The following is an 18,609-nucleotide window of genomic DNA, read 5'->3' as shown; positions in this document are numbered from 1 at the left end:
TTTCGTATATAAGTAGTTTATGGATTACGTAGTCATGCATGCCACTGAACTTGACTTTTACTCAATCAACAGTTATTCGCCTCTGGCAATACTTTTACTACGGCCGAGACAGGTTCCATGACGCATTGACTTTATTGCGGATAAATACATGAAAAATAAAGTTCAATTTTAAAAATAGTCAAGAATAGTCATCATAGTATACAATGACATTCAGTTGTTGAAAGGCAAACATTTTAACATTACACTTAAATTTTAAAAGTTTTAACCTTCGTATCATAATATGTTATTGTATCCGTGTTAATACATTTGAGGTTTTTAAGTAAATTTCGTTCCCATGACTTGTTGACGACTTACATTGAGACAGTCAGTTTAGGTAGTATAGTGATTTGAAACAAAGAATATTTCCCACTCTTGTGTAAAACAAAGTAATTTAATTATATTTTATAATCATTTTGCATACATTTATTTTAAAAAACTATAGAACAAATTAATTTGCCAGAAAAAAAACAAAAGCGTCGTTTGGCTTAGTAGCAAAATCTTAAGATATTTATATTCTTTACGGTCTGATCTTTCCTCGAATTGATTTCAACTTATAATGATTTTAGTATAATATGTAACAATGTGTAATTGTAAATAATTTGATTATCCTTCCCTTGGGATCAAATCTCTCTTATTGTAATGTAAATTATGTAGCACCTGTTTTATAAGTTTTAAATAAATTTTACTTGATAGTCATGTCGCAGTATTATTATCAATAATTAATTTCGAATTAAGTATTACGAGTATTTTATATAAGTTATGTAAAGTATAAATACACAATCGTTCGCCTTAACTCAGGTTTTATGCAAACTATTGAAAAGAAGATACAATATGCAATAAAATATTACAAACGAATATAGGTAAAAACTTAAATGAGAGTTTTTATTACTCATCAACAATGTACAAATTTTAAAAAATATCATAGAATATAAATTTATTCAAGCCCAAGACCTCAACGCGGTAATCGTAACGTCATAATAGCCGCGCACGCTTTACAACTACACCATCAAAGCTAATTTTATTTATATACTAGTTGACCTGGCAAACTTCCTACCGCCTTAAGGTCGATTCTTTATTTTTTTATTTTTCTTAATACTTATTCTGTTGTTCGGGACACCGGGTTAGCTAGTAAGATAAAAAAGAAAGTTGATAAGTCAACAATTTTAGATATGTCAAAAAATAAAAATTATAAAACATCGTTCCATCTAACTTCACTCAATTGTTTTGCCTTCCCGGAACCCCGGAGTATATAATAATTTATGTATATCGAATAAATACATAAATATTCGATATCCTAAGTAATCGCAAAATCATACCAACAATATTAAAATATTAGAAGCTCTTCATTAAAGTTATTATATATAGGTCACTAGATTGCAAACAACATTAGGTACTATTAGATATCTATGAGAGACTGAAGATTAAAAACGGTATTCTTTTATGTTTTTTACGGCCGCGACGCGACGCGGAGCGGATACGACAAATGTCTTTGTACTTTAGACACGCTTAAAGGGATACGTTAATATTTTCTCCATTTTACAACCAAAAAACGTGATTTTCTTATAAAGATTATTACAATGGGTATGAAATCTTGTAGGTAAGACGCGATTTTTATGGTAGTCAAATACAATACGTTAGTTATATGTGTCAGCTGCTACTAGTGGCATTACTCATTTGGTTTTACTCCTTGCGGAGTCACGAATGTTTTGCACGAATACCTCTAGATGAATGAAATGAATGTAAAAGATATTACAGTGTACAAGTTTATGCAATACACAGGCACACTCCCTGTTCCTTCAGTCTCATAGTCCGGTGAAATGGCAATCTGACACAACTGGAGAGAAATCAATTGCAAGACCTTCGGCTTTACGTGCTTTACGAGGCTCTGAGGTATCACACCACCAACTTCCTATCTCCGAGCTGCGACTGAGTAATTTTTAAGATGGAAAAATCCAGTCACAATTATTTTTGGCCCGTCCCGGGATTCGAACCAAGTACTTGGGCGTCGTAGTAGTATTTGTATCGAGTACGCGTTACAACTACCCCACCAAGGCAATCAAATGGTATTGCACGGCAGCCCTGCCCGCGTTTTTTCTTCCCCGAAATTATACATTCTCTATGCACTTTTCCCGAATTCATTATAATTGATATAATGTTGAAGAGTGGAGCAAGAAAAATAAATTATATTTTAATGGAGCCAAGTGCGCGGTTATAACATTCAGTCGGAAAAAACGACCATACCACCACCCCTACGAATTGGACGGTGTGATATTAAATAGGAAAGAAACAGTACGAGATTTGGGAGTGTGCCTCGACATCGAATTGTCATTTCGTAACCATATAATAAATGTTTGTAAAAAAACATTTAGAAGCTTGGGTTTTGTGCTGAGACGCGCAGAAGGATTTACCGACAGTAAAGCTATTACAGCATTGTACAATGCACTAGTAAGGAGTCAATTAGAATGGAATGCAGTCATCTGGTCACCACATGAAGCTAAATACAGTCTCATGTTGGAACGGATTCAAAACAAATTTAGTAGATATCTGTACCAGAAACTGTATGGTGTATATTAAGAGGGGCAATTTAAGCAGATAACAATTTCATGATGATTTCTTCCTAAAACTTATCATTTATATTTCTTAAGGGAACAAAACAATTTTTAAGGGTTAAAAAATATGTATGGGGTGCATAAAAATTGTAGAAATGTTAAGATATGGCATGGCCTAAAAAAGGTTGGGAAGCACTGGTCTATACTATATATTAATACAGTGTTATTTTTCAACTTTAACATTAATTATTCTAATGACTAAGTATCGTCATGTAGATAATTGCCTTAACTTTTCTAATAGCAACTATGTACGGCTATGTTTTTTTTATTTTATAGTATATTTTTATTTATACTTTTTTATTTTATATATTAATCATAAAAAAGTTGTTATGCTGTAAGTGTATATATAAAATACGAGAGTTTTTAGTATTAGTAGTCACTAGTCATATTTTGGTTCCACGGTCCTTCGTTTCGAAGCTAGTTAACTGCCCGCTAAACCCAGGAAATGGAAATCTGTGATCTATCATCAGTCACAGGAAGTCCACTGCTGAAGAGACTTCTTAGAAGCGATGTGTATCCCAAGGATTTCCATGAAACCTTTAAAAAAGACAATGGACTGACTGACTGACTTTTATCTGTCGTTAATCCTTATTAAAGTTTGAACAGGATCTGTATGAAGCTTTTTGAACATAAATATGTAACAAAATGAAGATGACGTGACATTGTTGTATTCGCAACAATTATTGCCAGGTGAAAAGGTGAAACCAGTATAACTTTCACAACGGAGATGTCACACAGCATATGGCAATGATTTAAGTTCGACTCAGCTGACATATACACGCCATTGTAACCTTACTAAAGTAAGAAGACATACACGTATCGGCTCTTAGCGGGAGGAGTATTTTCTATGCTTTCTACATATTATACAAATTTGTAGTTTTTCGCTGTGTGAATACCTCATGTATGAAAATTTATAATTTCAAAAAATTACAATTACGTTACAAGTGATGATAGCCAAGTTGGGGACGGAACGGACTGCCGAAATGCGGGTCTGTGACTCAAAACACAAGGGCACGCCCTTCCGACTTGTCATATACGTTATGTGTGTATTCTTTTTGAATTATCGTTTGGTTTAACGGTGAAGGAAAACATCGTGAAGATAAGTGCATACCCGAAAGTTTCTCCTTAAGAATTTTTAAGGGACTTATTTGAAGTCAGCCAAGTCAGCGTGGTGGATTAAGCCTAAAACCCTCTCAGTAGTTAAGGAGTAGGCACGTGTTCAGCAATGGGCAGTATATGATAAGGGGCTGGCATTATTATTATTTATTTACATAAAATTTTCATCGTAACTTGTTTTCAGTAGAGTATTTAAAATAAATTGAAGTATTGTAATCGCCTTCATAATAGGTATTTTCCCAATAATATTCTTCAAGTACCTAGCACGACGTGAAAGCGAAACGTATCACTGAAAAATGGAACTTATTTATTTAGGTCAAGAGGTTATACGTCGTTAAAAATGAATAGGGGTAAATATTAGTACGGTATTGGACGTTGTCGTAAATATGGAGTGGAACTGGCGTATGGTAATATAAAAATTTAACTTTATTACAGGTGTTCACGAAGTATTGTGGAAACGTCATAATTTATTTGCTGTAAATACTAAATTGCTTTTTCCACCTTACTTTAAATATCAATATGCATGGACAACCGTATTAGTGTTCCACACTACTTAGTTTCAGAAGATGCAATGATTATCTTTTCTTATTTTTCTCGATAATGTGATTATACAAACTTATATTGTGCAAGTTGTATTCAGAAACGTAAAGTATTTTTTTATAATACTGGCCGGAAAACTACCAAGTGGTCGTCTGAAGTTAAATGATTTCAATCGCCTTTGAACACCCTAAATAGCTAAATAATCATACGTCAGTTGCTAGCTTATTTTAAAAAAGTAAATCGGATAACGATTACTGGTCGATCCTGTCTTTTTATATTGTATAAAAATAGCTACAGGGCAGCTCTACCGCTTTAAACATAGTTACGGAAATTAATCAAAGCATTGTACAAGTATTTAATATACTAATTAAAGTTTGTATATAAACAATTCATTATAATGTTTTTACCCGACTTCCCCTAAGGCAACTGTTAAAAGTTAAAAACCATCAACTAATTAATAATTGCTTAAATTTTTTAACATGTTATTACCAACTTTTACTTCCTTACAAAAAGTAAATAATGACAACGAAACTTGTTGCGCGTTTGACCTCAACACTGGGCTGCAGTCAATGAAATTGCGTGGGGACTGTCAGTCACTTTCACCGACAACGGCACTTGGTAGAGAGTAAGCACGGTGAGCACTGCGCAAGTGAATTGGCCAGCCAGCCAACCCGCCTAAAGATCGTACAGCCCTGACCAGGGCTGCCATTCACCGCAGTGATTATTTGTCGTTTGACATCCTTACTTTATTCACTCAGCAAACGTGTACTCATTCTATAATATTTATCTTCATGTCTTGGCTTGTTTGACATGTGACACGGTTAAACCACGTAAAAGTAAAAAATCACACAAAAACTAAATTACTTGTAAATTAGACTCGCATTAAGGCCTTCGTATAAACGTAAAGAAATGTAATGCAGTACGTGCAGTTACATTCCATTACTATGGTAAGTATTTTTTAACCACAGAAAACTAGTTTTGAGCTATGTTTGTACATTAGACAAAACGTAAATAAATTACATAATGATTTCAAATCAAGAAGATAATAAGAGTAGGAAGATGAGCTAAAACTATCGGCGAGTCCGAATTGGAGAAGGATTGTTAGACCTAGCACATAGAAATTTACAAATTGTTAGAGGAGGCCTTTGTCAGAAGGCAATATTAATTTAGAGATATCTTGTAATTAAACAAATTACATAAAAAAGGAGAAGAAAGAGAAGCAGTTTAGGATAGGAGGCTTATTATTATATTAATGAGATTATTTTTTAATGTATCAAATGTCGATAAGTTTTTTTTACATTTCCTTAACAAACATTGTTGTATTAGTACCTATCTATATTTAGTTCGTATTTTTGCACTCGATATTGGTTTAACAAAACAAATCAGCGAGTACCTAGAGCAAATAAACCGTCCGTGTGACGGAAATTTAACTTCCTGTAAAGACAAACCAACACATTCGTCATTTTAAAATGTTTTGTTTTATTGCAATACACGGCCGGTGAAAAATAAAAATAAAAATATTGTCCATGGTACCTACTTATTACAGCGAGAGGTGACTACAAAATATTTTTATTACTTCATATAATACATTGTTAGGTAAAGTAAGGTGTATACTTACCACTAGCCTTAACTAACAGCATACCTCAAATTTTATTTTTCTGTTTTTTTTTTAATTAGCAAATAACCAATTAACATATTGACATTTGGAAAATAAACATATAAGTAAAACCATTGTCAAGTAAAATTTGATTGACGTCAAAATTAAATGTCCATCTTTTTAAAAATAAATACCTCAAAAGAATTTTAAACAACCCTAGCTGGCCAATGTCGTTATTTGCGCTGTATATTCATGCTAGTTACGGTTGTTAACATGTTTACGGCTATGAAAGTCTTCTGTATAATCACACGTTATATACCGAAAGTGTGAGTATTAGGGTCGAGTATTAACAATAATACTGTAAATTTTAAACATGTATAATGTATATGCTTTGTTTAACTGTCTAGTTACCGGGCTATAATTGGCTTCTCATATTTAAGATATAATTTATGCGTGCGACGTGCAATTGATATTATTCAAATCATATAACGCAATGTACAGATTTTTTTAATTTATTTCCTAACCCATAAGTTAAAAAGTCTTATTATTTATTTAAAAAGATTATTTAAAAAGAATTAGTGCAAATAAAGTTTGAGTATCAATCCATTATGAAACTAGAGAAATCTTTAATAATGTGGCATTCATAATTATAATTAAAAAAAACATACCTATGTCACGACGTCCCTGGTAATTTTTCATTTAAGAAAGTGAAACACTTACAAATAGGGCAAGAAAATCAAAAGTTGTTATGTTCATTACGCACTCTTCGTGACAACATCTTATAATTTTGCACTCAGCATCTACAAATTTGAAGTATATTGTCCAAACTACATATACACATTCACGCCTTTATCTCCGTTGGGGTAGGTAGACTATGTGTATTCCTGCCTATCGCCATATCTGGCACTAATTCCAGACTCTAGACTGATAGTGAGAAGGACAACATAAACTCATTTTGCCCGACCCGAGATATGATTCCGGGGCTCAGAGCGGTGTCGTACAGCGCACGCAATACATTACTGAGGCAATATTGTAATTATAATTAGTTAGCCAAAAATTGCTATTATTACCTTTCACTTGGTAACATATCAGCCTGTGGCCTGACAGATCCTAGGTCCTATTTCTACGGAGACTAACTGTGCGTCGGTATTTAACACGATTTTGTAAAAACGTAGCCAATTCCATGCATAAAAATAAAAAAAGCCATAATCACCTCACATAATTAATGGACGTCCCCTAAGAGGACGTGAGAAAAAGCTATTACCTGCGTTACCTACCTAAAGTTGAAAATTAATACAAGTACAATAATTACAAAATACATGTTTAAACATTGGTGACACAAATTATAGGTATTGCATATCAATCTTTGTTATCGAATAAGTATTAATTTGTTAACCTATAAGAAGCCCACATCCGATATATCTAAGTTATGCAATGACCTTAATGTCTTTATGCCCTTTTTCAAATATTTCAATAACACCATGTAGTACAATTTAATACATTAAATGATTTTTACAAATTGAAAATGTAACTTCTTGAGTTATAAAATAATTTGACGGTATGAAGTGATTTGCAGCGGGAATAGGAAATTCCTTAATATCAGTTTTATTACAAGAACGTTAAGTAATTAACGACTTCTTACAACGAAAAAAAATATTACATTACAAAACATTACAAATATTTAAATAGGCCAATTTTGTGTAATTTAGAGTGCAAATGATTTTATTTATTTTTATTTTTTTAGTATACGGGTGCGGCAGAGTAATCCCACTGCATCTAATGTTAAGCGGAGTGGCCTCCAGATAGTTGTATGCTAATTGTCGAGAGATGATTATCCATCGCCAGTCGACACAATTATTACGAACTGCCAATTTCACTGCACTTTATAAAATATGTACTTGGAGATGCATTCAATAATTCCCCACAGGTTTATTCTTCTTCTACTTCATTAATAAATATGGTTTTTTTACTCTTTTACCGATAGAACTGTTAAAGCTGTCTTTTAAATAATTTTCAAAAGAGGGATATAATTTCGTAGGCCAAATAGTACCATCTGACCTTACATACATAAAATTTTACATTTAGGAACACTAATACTAAGTAATTATTATTACTAACAACCAATGGGCGATTGCCCAGTTCGAAATGCAACCGACTGCCGAGACGAAAATCCGCAGATTAGAAACCAAAACACACCTCTGACATTTCGAATTTACGTGTGTGTACAGTGAATTATTGTTTAACAATAATTATAGTCCGCTTAAACGGTAAAGAACACCGCGAGGAAACCTATTGCCCTAAGAATTATCTATAAGAACCGTGCCAACCCATTCTACTTCAACGAGACCAAGGCCTCTCAGTAGTCGAGGAAACCCGTGCCCAGCAGTGGAATAGTATAAAATACAGTGGTGGTATTATTCTATTATTTTGATAAGCACACTGGAGCGGGGGGGGGGGGGATCTTCTCATATTAATAAATCAATTTCACTTTTAAATGAAATTTTCAGTTGACTTTTAAAGTATTGAACTATTTAATAAACAAAGCTTAAGATGTCATTTAGAAGCTTCTTAGCCGATTCGGTGCTGCTGAATATACTAACATCGGCTATCAAAATCCGTCACATATTGTAATTTAAGATGTCATTTCTGATGGTAATATGTTTTTTTTTTATTAAGAAGCGACAATTTAAAGCTGTTTGCCTAAATTTGACAACGTCTTAGCTGATATCGCATTTTAGAGCTAAACTGAGTTGTATCTGTAATTACGGTCCCTAGTAAAGAAATGCGAGAGTTGAAACGTCTTTTGTCGGTCGACATTATATTTGACTTGCACGAGACTTTCTTGGCCGTTTTTCTCTGGTGGAAATTGCTTTCCGAACTAGTGGTAGAGTGAAAATTGAATAAATTTAAATAACGTTTATCATTTTTTGGATTTGAAATCAATGATTTCATTAAATTTCACTGTACCTATACCATTTTTTCATTTTACTATTACGATTAAATACAGTGTAATTACTGCTGTGAGGGAATGTAAATAATAGCTACAAACCATAACAAATATCCTTTACCCTTCCGTAATTGCAAATGACGCTAATCATTTTACGCGTCTAAAAAATGAATTATGTAATATATGATCCTTATTAATATTTTTAAAAATCCTTATATATGATCTTTAAAAATTAATAAGTTTTAATACATTTTATGAACAGATTTGCAATGTCCAATCCTCATGATCATTATACAAAATGCACATGTTTATAAATTAAAAAATATACTTACAATAACCAACCTATACATACGTATCGATTTGACTTCTTTAGTGTAATCCTTTACTAAAATAAAAAATGGTATTAGAACGATTATAATAATTCAAGTTTATTAATAAAATCCAACCGATTTTTTTATTTCTAAATTGTTTTACAAGAATGATTCTTCAAAATCAATAAATAAATATTGTAAATATAAGGTTTCTCTGTGTATCCGAATATTTTATAACCGACACGTCCTAGAAACTGTCGGTCGTAAAACTTCATCCAACACAAAGAAGTCGGTACAAACGCGCGCTTCGAATTTAGCAATATTATTCACATATGACATACATCTCCGCAAACAATTGTACATCTAAACACTGAATTGTTTCTTAGGGGTATGAAGAAATTGACGAATATGTAAGTATATGTAATTATTTTTAAGGTTCTTAGAAATATTTTACAGGAGTAAAAATTAAGTTCACGAGGTAACTGGTAGGTGTCTTCTATGCGTCAATCCGTTTGGTTTGGTACTGCTTAGTTATTTTTATCGCTGGGCAACAGTGTACATTACTTTTGTAGTCCTTCATGAAGAATGATAAAGTGTTCATATTATGTATGTATGCTAATACTAAGCATCATTAAACTAAACATGAAAAATATTACAATAAAGTCAAAGTCTGATTGAAGCAAAATAGCAACCTATTGGTACATTTTTTATAAAATTAGGTTGTTAAAAATTAAGGAAAATCAATGCTGGACCTTCAATTATCATAGAACATTTACAAACATTATTATCATCAATACAATGCGAAATCACATCCAAGGGTGAGTAAACGCCAATTTTTTTTATTAAATACTTGCGAGCTAACAATAGGTTTTCAACGAACCATTACGACATGATAATCATTTACACATCACGTAAAGAACAATTAAGAATTATTAAAATAGTAAATCTAGAAGTCAATCGTGATGACCGTGAAAACTGCGTTCATTTCAATGGTGTCGTAACGTTAGTAATGCCTTCTGGAATCTGGTAAATTTGGCGGAGTTTTTAAATCAAAATCTTTACTCAAAAACTAAATACGAATGGGACACGAAATTTCCCATATTTTTACTACCAAGCACTGCTTTATATTCGTTACACTGACATAATAAATGCTAATGTACCAACACTGTAATAGTAAATTTTATTTGTTGTTCTAGTATCAGCGAATACTATGAAATCGATGACGCCCTTGGCTCTGTTCCCAGGTCTGATAAAATGAGATTTTTTAATACGATACCATATGTTAATGGCTAAGGTTTAAAAATTAAGCCCAATATCTACGAGAGAAAAAACGTGAGAGACGAACTGTGGGTGACATAGTTGCATCTTAGACCTTATGTAAGCATGAATGCAATAATTTGAGTAATGAAGTATTGAGGTATTACAGTACTTATCAAAGCATAACTGTTGCTGTTGAGAAGGTATATGCCTTTCGGCCATTGTTAACCCTAACAGTAGTCAGAAAGTGAACGGAAATAAGAAATCTTATCGATAAATCTATTCCTAGGATATATCGTCGTCATACAAAATGTTAGCGATTACGATTGTAGAAAACGGTCTTAGCTACGGCCCCTGATATTTCAACTCTGCTTGTATTCATAATTTTCAACTACGTTCCAACTGTAAGAACTCATTACCTCGAAATGTAAGTAATGTATTACATTTTTTTAGGAATACACGAATTCTCGACTGTTTTACGTGCAGAAACATTAACACAGTTCAGATCGAGTCGTAACTATGCTTATTGCTCGTAAAAGTATAACCTCAAGATGGCCCTATACCGGCACATAGCGGTTACATGTTTTTAAACCATTTCGTAACTCTGTGCCGTGTATTCTGTTTCAAATTTATGCAGTGTGCCTAAAATGTGTTATATTCTTATTTCAGACTAGCTTTTTCTCGTGGTTCCGCCCGTGTGAATATATTCATTTATGGTTTATATTTAATTGCACATTTCATTTAATTCAGTTTCATGTTATGTCTAACGTAATTTGTAAAAAGTATGCATGCAATGCATTAATAATACAATAAGTTAAATCTAATGAAATTTTAAGTTTTTAAAAAGCTATACTTGTTTACATTGTTTTTTTTTATAATAAGATATCTTATTCACAAGTGTTGCCCGTGGCTTCGCCTGTACGAAAAGCCTTTCCTGCTATTGAAGTTCTTAAAATGTTAGAAGGCGCCAGCGCTATCTATTTAAAAATTCAATGATTTCCTGTGAGAGTAAATTGCCAGGATATGAAATCTATTGATTTATTTTGCATATATTCTTATTTATTATTTATTCTGCATTTATATACTTCTAACAATCATCCAAACATAAAAAAATCAACATTTCGCATTTATAATATAAGTAAGAGTAAGATAAATAATAAGATAAGTTTGTATCCTATGCTCACTGCATTCTAATGTTTGATAATACCTATATAATTCCAATTGCCAGTTTCAAAGTATGCTCAGCTTTAGCTCGTGAATCTTTGCGCATTTGCGGTTACGTGGTATTGATATTGGTTGTAACGTGAACTCCAGCAAGAAGTACCAACACTCAGTGTACTACAGACAGCAACTAAGTACTCCACCGAGTCCATTAATACAAAAAAATATCAATGGAATGAATAGATGGTGAAAATACCAGAATGTAGTTTGTTTGATATTAAAGAGGATGCATTTGATGGGATTTTTTATGCGAGATCGATCCGTATTCCGAAGATAAAGCAGTTCGTTATTTATTCATATATACTGTAGCGTATTTTAAACTTTTGGTTTTGAGGTTCGAGCAAAGTTGTATTAAGTTTTTCTACACTTTAATAGCCTGGAATTCATACCCGACGCGGCGCGATGGGCTCGACCTCTATCACATCATGAGACGGAATACACACGGCGAAAAGTGGGTGTACCTATTGGGCCTCTACCTACCCCTTAAGGAAAGAAGGCGTAAGTGTGTGCATTTGTGGTTTTAACAATATACTTCAAGGTTGCGCTGACTGTTTATTTTTCTTTTTATATTTACGGCTACTTAATATAGTTCGAATGTCTGTAAATATTAATACGATATACACTCTAATTGCTATCGTTGGAGAAAAGTATAAATTTTCCATTAAAACTTTTCGCATTTCGCTACTAATACGGTCTTATAATATAAATATAATAGATGTACTTAGTGTTATGTAAGGTAATAGCATAGTTATAGCTATTAGGTAGAAGGACATGATTGCCTAGGTCTTGAAGGTGATTGAAAGCAATTAGACATAGATTCATCTCATGAGAGTTTCTCTGGAAATATGTCCACACTTTTTTTAAAATTCCAATTGACATGAATCCATCACGACACCACCAGACGACTTTAATGACTATGCAGAAGCCACCCAACACATAAAAATTAAAACAGCAAAGGAAAGCCATCCCCATAGGTCCTGGTGAACATAATGAATATGCAGATGTCACAACGTACCCGACGACATGATTACCTTGGTTGTTTGGTTACGTACTTAGAGCCAGAAAGGGTTACCACAGGATTTTTATAATATATTATCGATAGTGATCACTACACTTGCCCAGCAAAAACAAAGATTGTTGTAAATAGTGCCCAATTTTTTCTTTTGCCCACAAACTTCTGAGAACTTCTAATTTAAGTCCTCAAAATGTCTAACTAATGAAATTTACTATTATTAAAAGACTACAAGGTATGTGTGGATCCCTTAACGCAAAGGATTTTTATATAATAGGGAGACTAATAACTGTTTATGAATGAAGAAGTATTGAGCTGCAAGTTGCAATCGCGATGGGCAAACTTCACATAAATGAAAGATGTTCCTTTTTCTTCGTTTCATGGGGTATATAAACTTTGTATATTATGTCCATCATAGTCATACATACATTTTAGATACGCATGTGTGTTTGTGTAGTAGTTACGTACGTACATACGTTGGTTTTATAATAAAACTAACACGAACAAATAAATCAACAGAATGTAAGTAAGTACAGGTTAAATATAGAACACACTTATCGCTTATTAATAAAAAGAACTTGAATATACCTTACCTACGAATATTATAAATGTTATATGAGTATATGTGTATGATTGGATAATTTAAACACGCTTAAACCTTAAAATGGATTTGAATAACATTTGGCGCACCAAATAAGTCATGGAAAACATAATTATAGATTTCTTTTACATAGAAAACTATGCTATACCTTTGTTCCAAAAAAATATTTTCATAAGACAGAGCCACGAACATATCGAATATTTTTAAAGTAAAAAGATTAAACAAACAAACAAAGTCTCATCACGCCTTTTTCAATTGTATAGTCAATTCGTAAGTTTCTGTATAAGAACAATGCATTTATTTTCCTCCCTTCGTCATCTCTGTCTTCTGCGTATGCACATTATTCATACAGCAAATAATTTCTCCACAAAATTTTACTTTTCTTTTCACTTCATTATAATGAATAAACCGACATCATTTTATTTGATGTTTCAGGCTGGTATTAAATTAGTAATCATTTATATTTTGCTTATAAAAAAAAATACATTATAAGTTATGTACTGAAAAAAATATTATGTTGATTTATTTATAATCTTAAATAGAAAATAACAATTACCTGTTTTTAAAGCAAGATAATTACAGTATCCAACAAATTAGGCACACACTGCTCGCAAACACTAATACTGTATTCTAACGCAATCGGCGGCCGAGACAGCGCGCTATAATCGAAGCTTTGAATGACGCGTGCGCATTCACCTCTTACTTATAGTTTCAGCCGATGTAACACTTTCCCCACCTATCTTCATCTCTTTATAAGTGGAAAAGCTATTCGACTTTCTCTTTCGTTTTCGAAAATTGTCCGCAGGTACGTAATAATATTTTTGTTAAATACTGAAAATAAACATAAGTACCTTAAAGACTTCATTTAAATTTATTAAACAATTAAAACTATTATTTTCGATATTTGGAAGAAGCCTCAATGATTACTGGATAAAAGATTGATGTATTAAAATAATATAATTAAAATAATAAAGGATATTTTTAAAATAATATATTCATAAAAATGCAGTTAAAAAATAGGTCGAGATATCTGCTTAAAATAATGTTCAGTAAAACTTTGCATAAAAAAGTTATATTAATGTCATTTAAAAAAATCATATTTTTTAGTTCCTACATTTATAACTTAACTAATACTCTCTATCGCTTTTCATTTTTCGGACAGGCTTTAGAATAAGAACAGCGCATGAGTCTATTTTTAACAACTTATTTGTTGTAACTGAGAAAATCAGCTTAATAACAGTTTATTTTAATACTACACAATACTTTCTATCAGGTATATATTATTTATAATATGATTGAAAATCCTCTATAACATTAATCTAACAATTATTCCTTTTTACGTAAATTTATTACACTAATAAATTTAGTCTTCTTAAATAAACGAAAGCAATGTAGTCTTCTGTTTCTTTGCTACTATGTGCAAACGATGTCTATATCTAGTGCATAGGATCAGAACTAGTCTAAACAGCATCCAGGCTACGATAGCGAACAGATTTGTCTGTTTAAACATATACACTAATGAAAATTTAGTCGCAATAAAAAAATCAGGAATAAAATGAAAGCATCTAATCGTTCATATCTAAAATTTTCAAAAATTTAGAAAAATATTCACAACTCGAAAACTAATAAAAATCGCGGAACATACGTGGGGGTGATGCGGATACCCTAAGGGGTGCTCTATCTCTGGACCTTCGCTTTACACTACTTTCTGGGACACCCTGTGTAAGTCACCGTTGCGGTATCTCACGAGGATTTGGGTGTTTGAAGTTTTCGGAACAGTATAATTTATTATGTGTACCAAAAACTTGAGTCACAACTGCTTTAAATAAATATATACTTAGCTTTTTATAACATTTATTTGTTTGAAAGTTAATTCAAAACTAAAATTATATTTAGTAGTTATAACAACAACATAACTTATTTACCAGAAGACAACAATTTTAATCAAATTAGTTAACTAATAAGCAAAAGTGCAAGAATATGAAAATATAGCTAGCGAAATGCAACTATTGTGAACGTCCGTCCGATCCTAAAGCAAAATGCAAGCAAAAGTGTTCCGCCGACGCAGAGGTACGCTGGCCAGCCGGTCAGTTTCGCGTCCTTTTTCATTCTTCTTTTTTTTCGCACGACTGACCACGTCACCTTGCTCATTATATACTATTATAATATGATAATATGAATATGCCAGTAGCACTCCCAAAGTTTACATGGATGAGCGTGGTGACTCTTTTAATAAAATTTGCAAAAACTTATCTAAACTATAATCGAAACAAATTAATATTATAATCTGAAATGAAATGTCTTAATTAAAACATTAAGACTAAATTGTATTTATTGAGTTGCAGAAAAATAATAAGATATTGTATTTTATTATTTCCAGTGATACAAATTTTAGACATAACTGAAAGTCGTCAGCTTCGTAACATCTCCATTAAAATTCCTACTCTGGATACACTAGAATTCATAAAAATGTATAAACATTTTGTGTAAAGTTATTTTATTTACTGAGTAGCTCACAAGTATACCTCGCCCAACATAGTACTAAAATATTAATTGTGTAAATATGGCTGAAATTTAAAATATTAATTGTACATTTATTTTACGCACCCTTCTAACCACCAATGAGGAAGTGACTGCCTTAGAGCTATTTTCTTGCTTACAAAATGTTCCGCGAACAAGTATTCTAGAATTCTTCAAAGACCCTGGCACCCTAGCAGGTTGGTTTTCTTCTAGAATAGCTTATGTGCAAGAGCATCCATATCCACTAATTTTCACGAGTGCCATCGGATTGTCTGCATTCGGCGGATCGTAAAATTAAATGAGTACAAACCTTACACAAAAAATCCAAGCTGATCTAATAGACGCCGTTTGATAGTTCCACTGTTGCTTCTGGTGTCAGGGACATTTCCGACAAACCAATTAATCACACACCTCTTTAATAATGTTCATTTCTTGTTATAAGGCATCACGTCGACGCTTCGGCACCTTCAGTTTCACAATAATTCAGTGCCCGCGTAACATCTAAATGTTGTTTATATAAATTATATTGACTATATTACTCTCACACTGAGAGTAAGGTTTAACATAAACAGTTCAAAGTTAATAACGTAGATTGCACGTTGCTAGATTTTATGTAAAATATTTGACTCTTTTACAAGTTTAATAACAAATTAGGCTCTGTTTCATAACTTCTGAACAAATATTACTCGTCACATAAATATATAAGCTGATCAAATAGGAAAACCACACTCTAATCTATGCTCCCAAATAAATGGAAATGAATTAGGTAATATCAACGTGAGATAATAGAATAACTATCAAATAAATTTGACTTGAAACTTGTGAAACAACTCTTCAATGGAATAAAACATTTATTGTTTACGTTCATATTGGCAATGACAATACGCGATTAAATAGAATGTAAGGTGACTAATGTAAGAGAAAAAATAATGTATATTGCAACGATAATATAATCGTCAATTACTTTAGTCACGATTGTAATCATTACATTATACCATATTATTTTTGTTTTCCTTTGGAAAAACAACCTCAATAACGTTAAAACTACAAAATTTCATGATTTACTATCGAATGTGGACCATTGGGTATTCTTCTTCTTCGTTAATCTTTTTCAACCTCCTCGGTGTAGGCTTCCTTTAACATTTTCCATTTACTGCGGCATTAAGCTCTTTTTATCCAGTTCAATCCGGCGACTTTCTTCACGTCGCGTCGTGCGACCACACATCCAGCAGATGTGTGGTCTTCCTCGGGGGCAATTTTTTCCCCATGGCTTCCATTCAAGTAAATGTTTACACCACGATCTATCGTTCCGAGCAACATGTCCAGCCCACTTCTATTTTAGGTGTCCCACTCGTTTCGTTACATCTGTTTCCTCTCTTAGCCACTTGTTTATTTTGCGGTCCATCAATGTCATCAATGTACCAGCTCTATCTCTATTGCCCTCTGGGCCACTTCCAGTCTATTGATGGTATCCTTGGTGAAAACCCAGGTCTCGGCACCGTGAATGAGCACCGGTAGGATGCACTGGTTAAATAGCCTTGCTTTTTGTTCCGCAGAAATTTTCATCTTAAAGCAAAGTCTAGTTTCGAATAGGCTGCCCTCATTAGTTTGATTCGTCTATGAAGCTCGTTAGTTTGGTTATGCTTGGCTATCCTGATCTCCTGTCCCAAGTATACGTACTTCTCCACTTTATCTATGGTAGTTTGATTGATGGTTATACGTATGTTACTGTCATCCATATTCATCATTATCTTGGTTTTGCTCTTGGATCATTGTTTGCAGTTCTTCTAGGTTGTTAAAAGAACTATGTCATCAGCAAACCTTAGGTTATTCAGTCTACCTCCCGCTATGTTTACACCACGTTTTTCCCATGAGAGTGTTTTCAAAACATCTTCCGGAACGAGAGTAAATAGTTTCGGAGAGAATGCATCTTCTTGCCTTACACTTCTTTTAATGGCTATTGGTTCCGTAGATTCCGCCAAGGTAACTCTCATGGTCGCGTTATCATAATTGTGTTTAATTAATTTTATGTACCGACGGTCTAATCGAGCATTTTGCAATGACTGTATAATGGCCCACAATTCCACAGTATCGAAAGCCTTCCTGTAATCAATGAAAGCAATCCATAAAGACATCCGCTACTCTGTTACTTTTTCAATTATAATTCTCGTTCTCTAGAATGTGATCCATGGTTCTGTATCCACATCTGAAGCCAGCTTGCTCAATCGGCTGGTGGAGACCTTATTTATGAATCAGCCGAATGGTATTGATCTTAGTTAATAGTTTGTAGAGTTGAGGTAATAAACTTATTGGGGGGTAGTTATTTAAGTTACCTTTTTTGAATAATAAGATGACCTTGGAACCATTGGATATAGTATTTAAAATATTTTTTTAAATATAGATGTTTAAACAAGTTTAGTTAGGACTCGAATGAATTTTCTGCATCATACATTTTATGTATTTAGTATTTCGATGGTCAAGTTAGTCTAGGTAGTGTGAAAAGTAAACGAGTAAATAAATTACCGTCATCAAATATATTTGCTTTGACGAGCAGTAACGTAGGGCTAGCATTATTTGAACAGAATTCTTATGTGTTTTTGGTTCGCATGTTGCAACCCACAGAGACAAAGGCATCCCTTGCCTAATAGAGAGTTCCGGACAGATAAAAGTTCGCGGGGTGAAGAGGGAAGAAGGGCGGTCTGTTCGCTCATCTAATACAATAAGGCGCCCCAAGACAGACGACAACGCGAGTACTCCCACTGTCCTAGACATTAACAGTATAACTTTCTATAATATCTTAAATATTTTTTTCCCTTGATTTAGTGAATCCCTTGATGAA

The 18,609-nt window shown here is 32.9% G+C and overlaps 1 protein-coding gene across 3 annotated transcripts in view; it reads right to left on the bottom strand.

Annotated features, from left to right (window-relative positions):
- LOC115450910 (stearoyl-CoA desaturase 5) overlaps positions 1-18,609 on the bottom strand; it is a 48,376-nt gene that overhangs the window by 17,264 nt on the left and 12,503 nt on the right. Inside the window, exon 1 of one of the 3 annotated variants that reach the window (XM_030179076.1) lies at positions 13,807-13,910. The exons of the other annotated variants lie outside the window; for them this stretch is intronic. The gene's annotated coding sequence lies outside the window, so the exon portion shown is untranslated. Of the gene's footprint in view, positions 1-13,806; positions 13,911-18,609 lie in introns of those variants that run through there. 3 annotated transcript variants of the gene reach the window in all.

The sequence above is a fragment of the Manduca sexta genome, chromosome 24, assembly GCF_014839805.1.
Source record: "Manduca sexta isolate Smith_Timp_Sample1 chromosome 24, JHU_Msex_v1.0, whole genome shotgun sequence".
In the NCBI taxonomy this organism is placed as follows: Eukaryota; Metazoa; Arthropoda; class Insecta; order Lepidoptera; family Sphingidae; genus Manduca; species Manduca sexta.
Note: the sequence above shows the minus strand (reverse complement) of the source record. Positions and strands in the feature narration are given on the sequence as shown.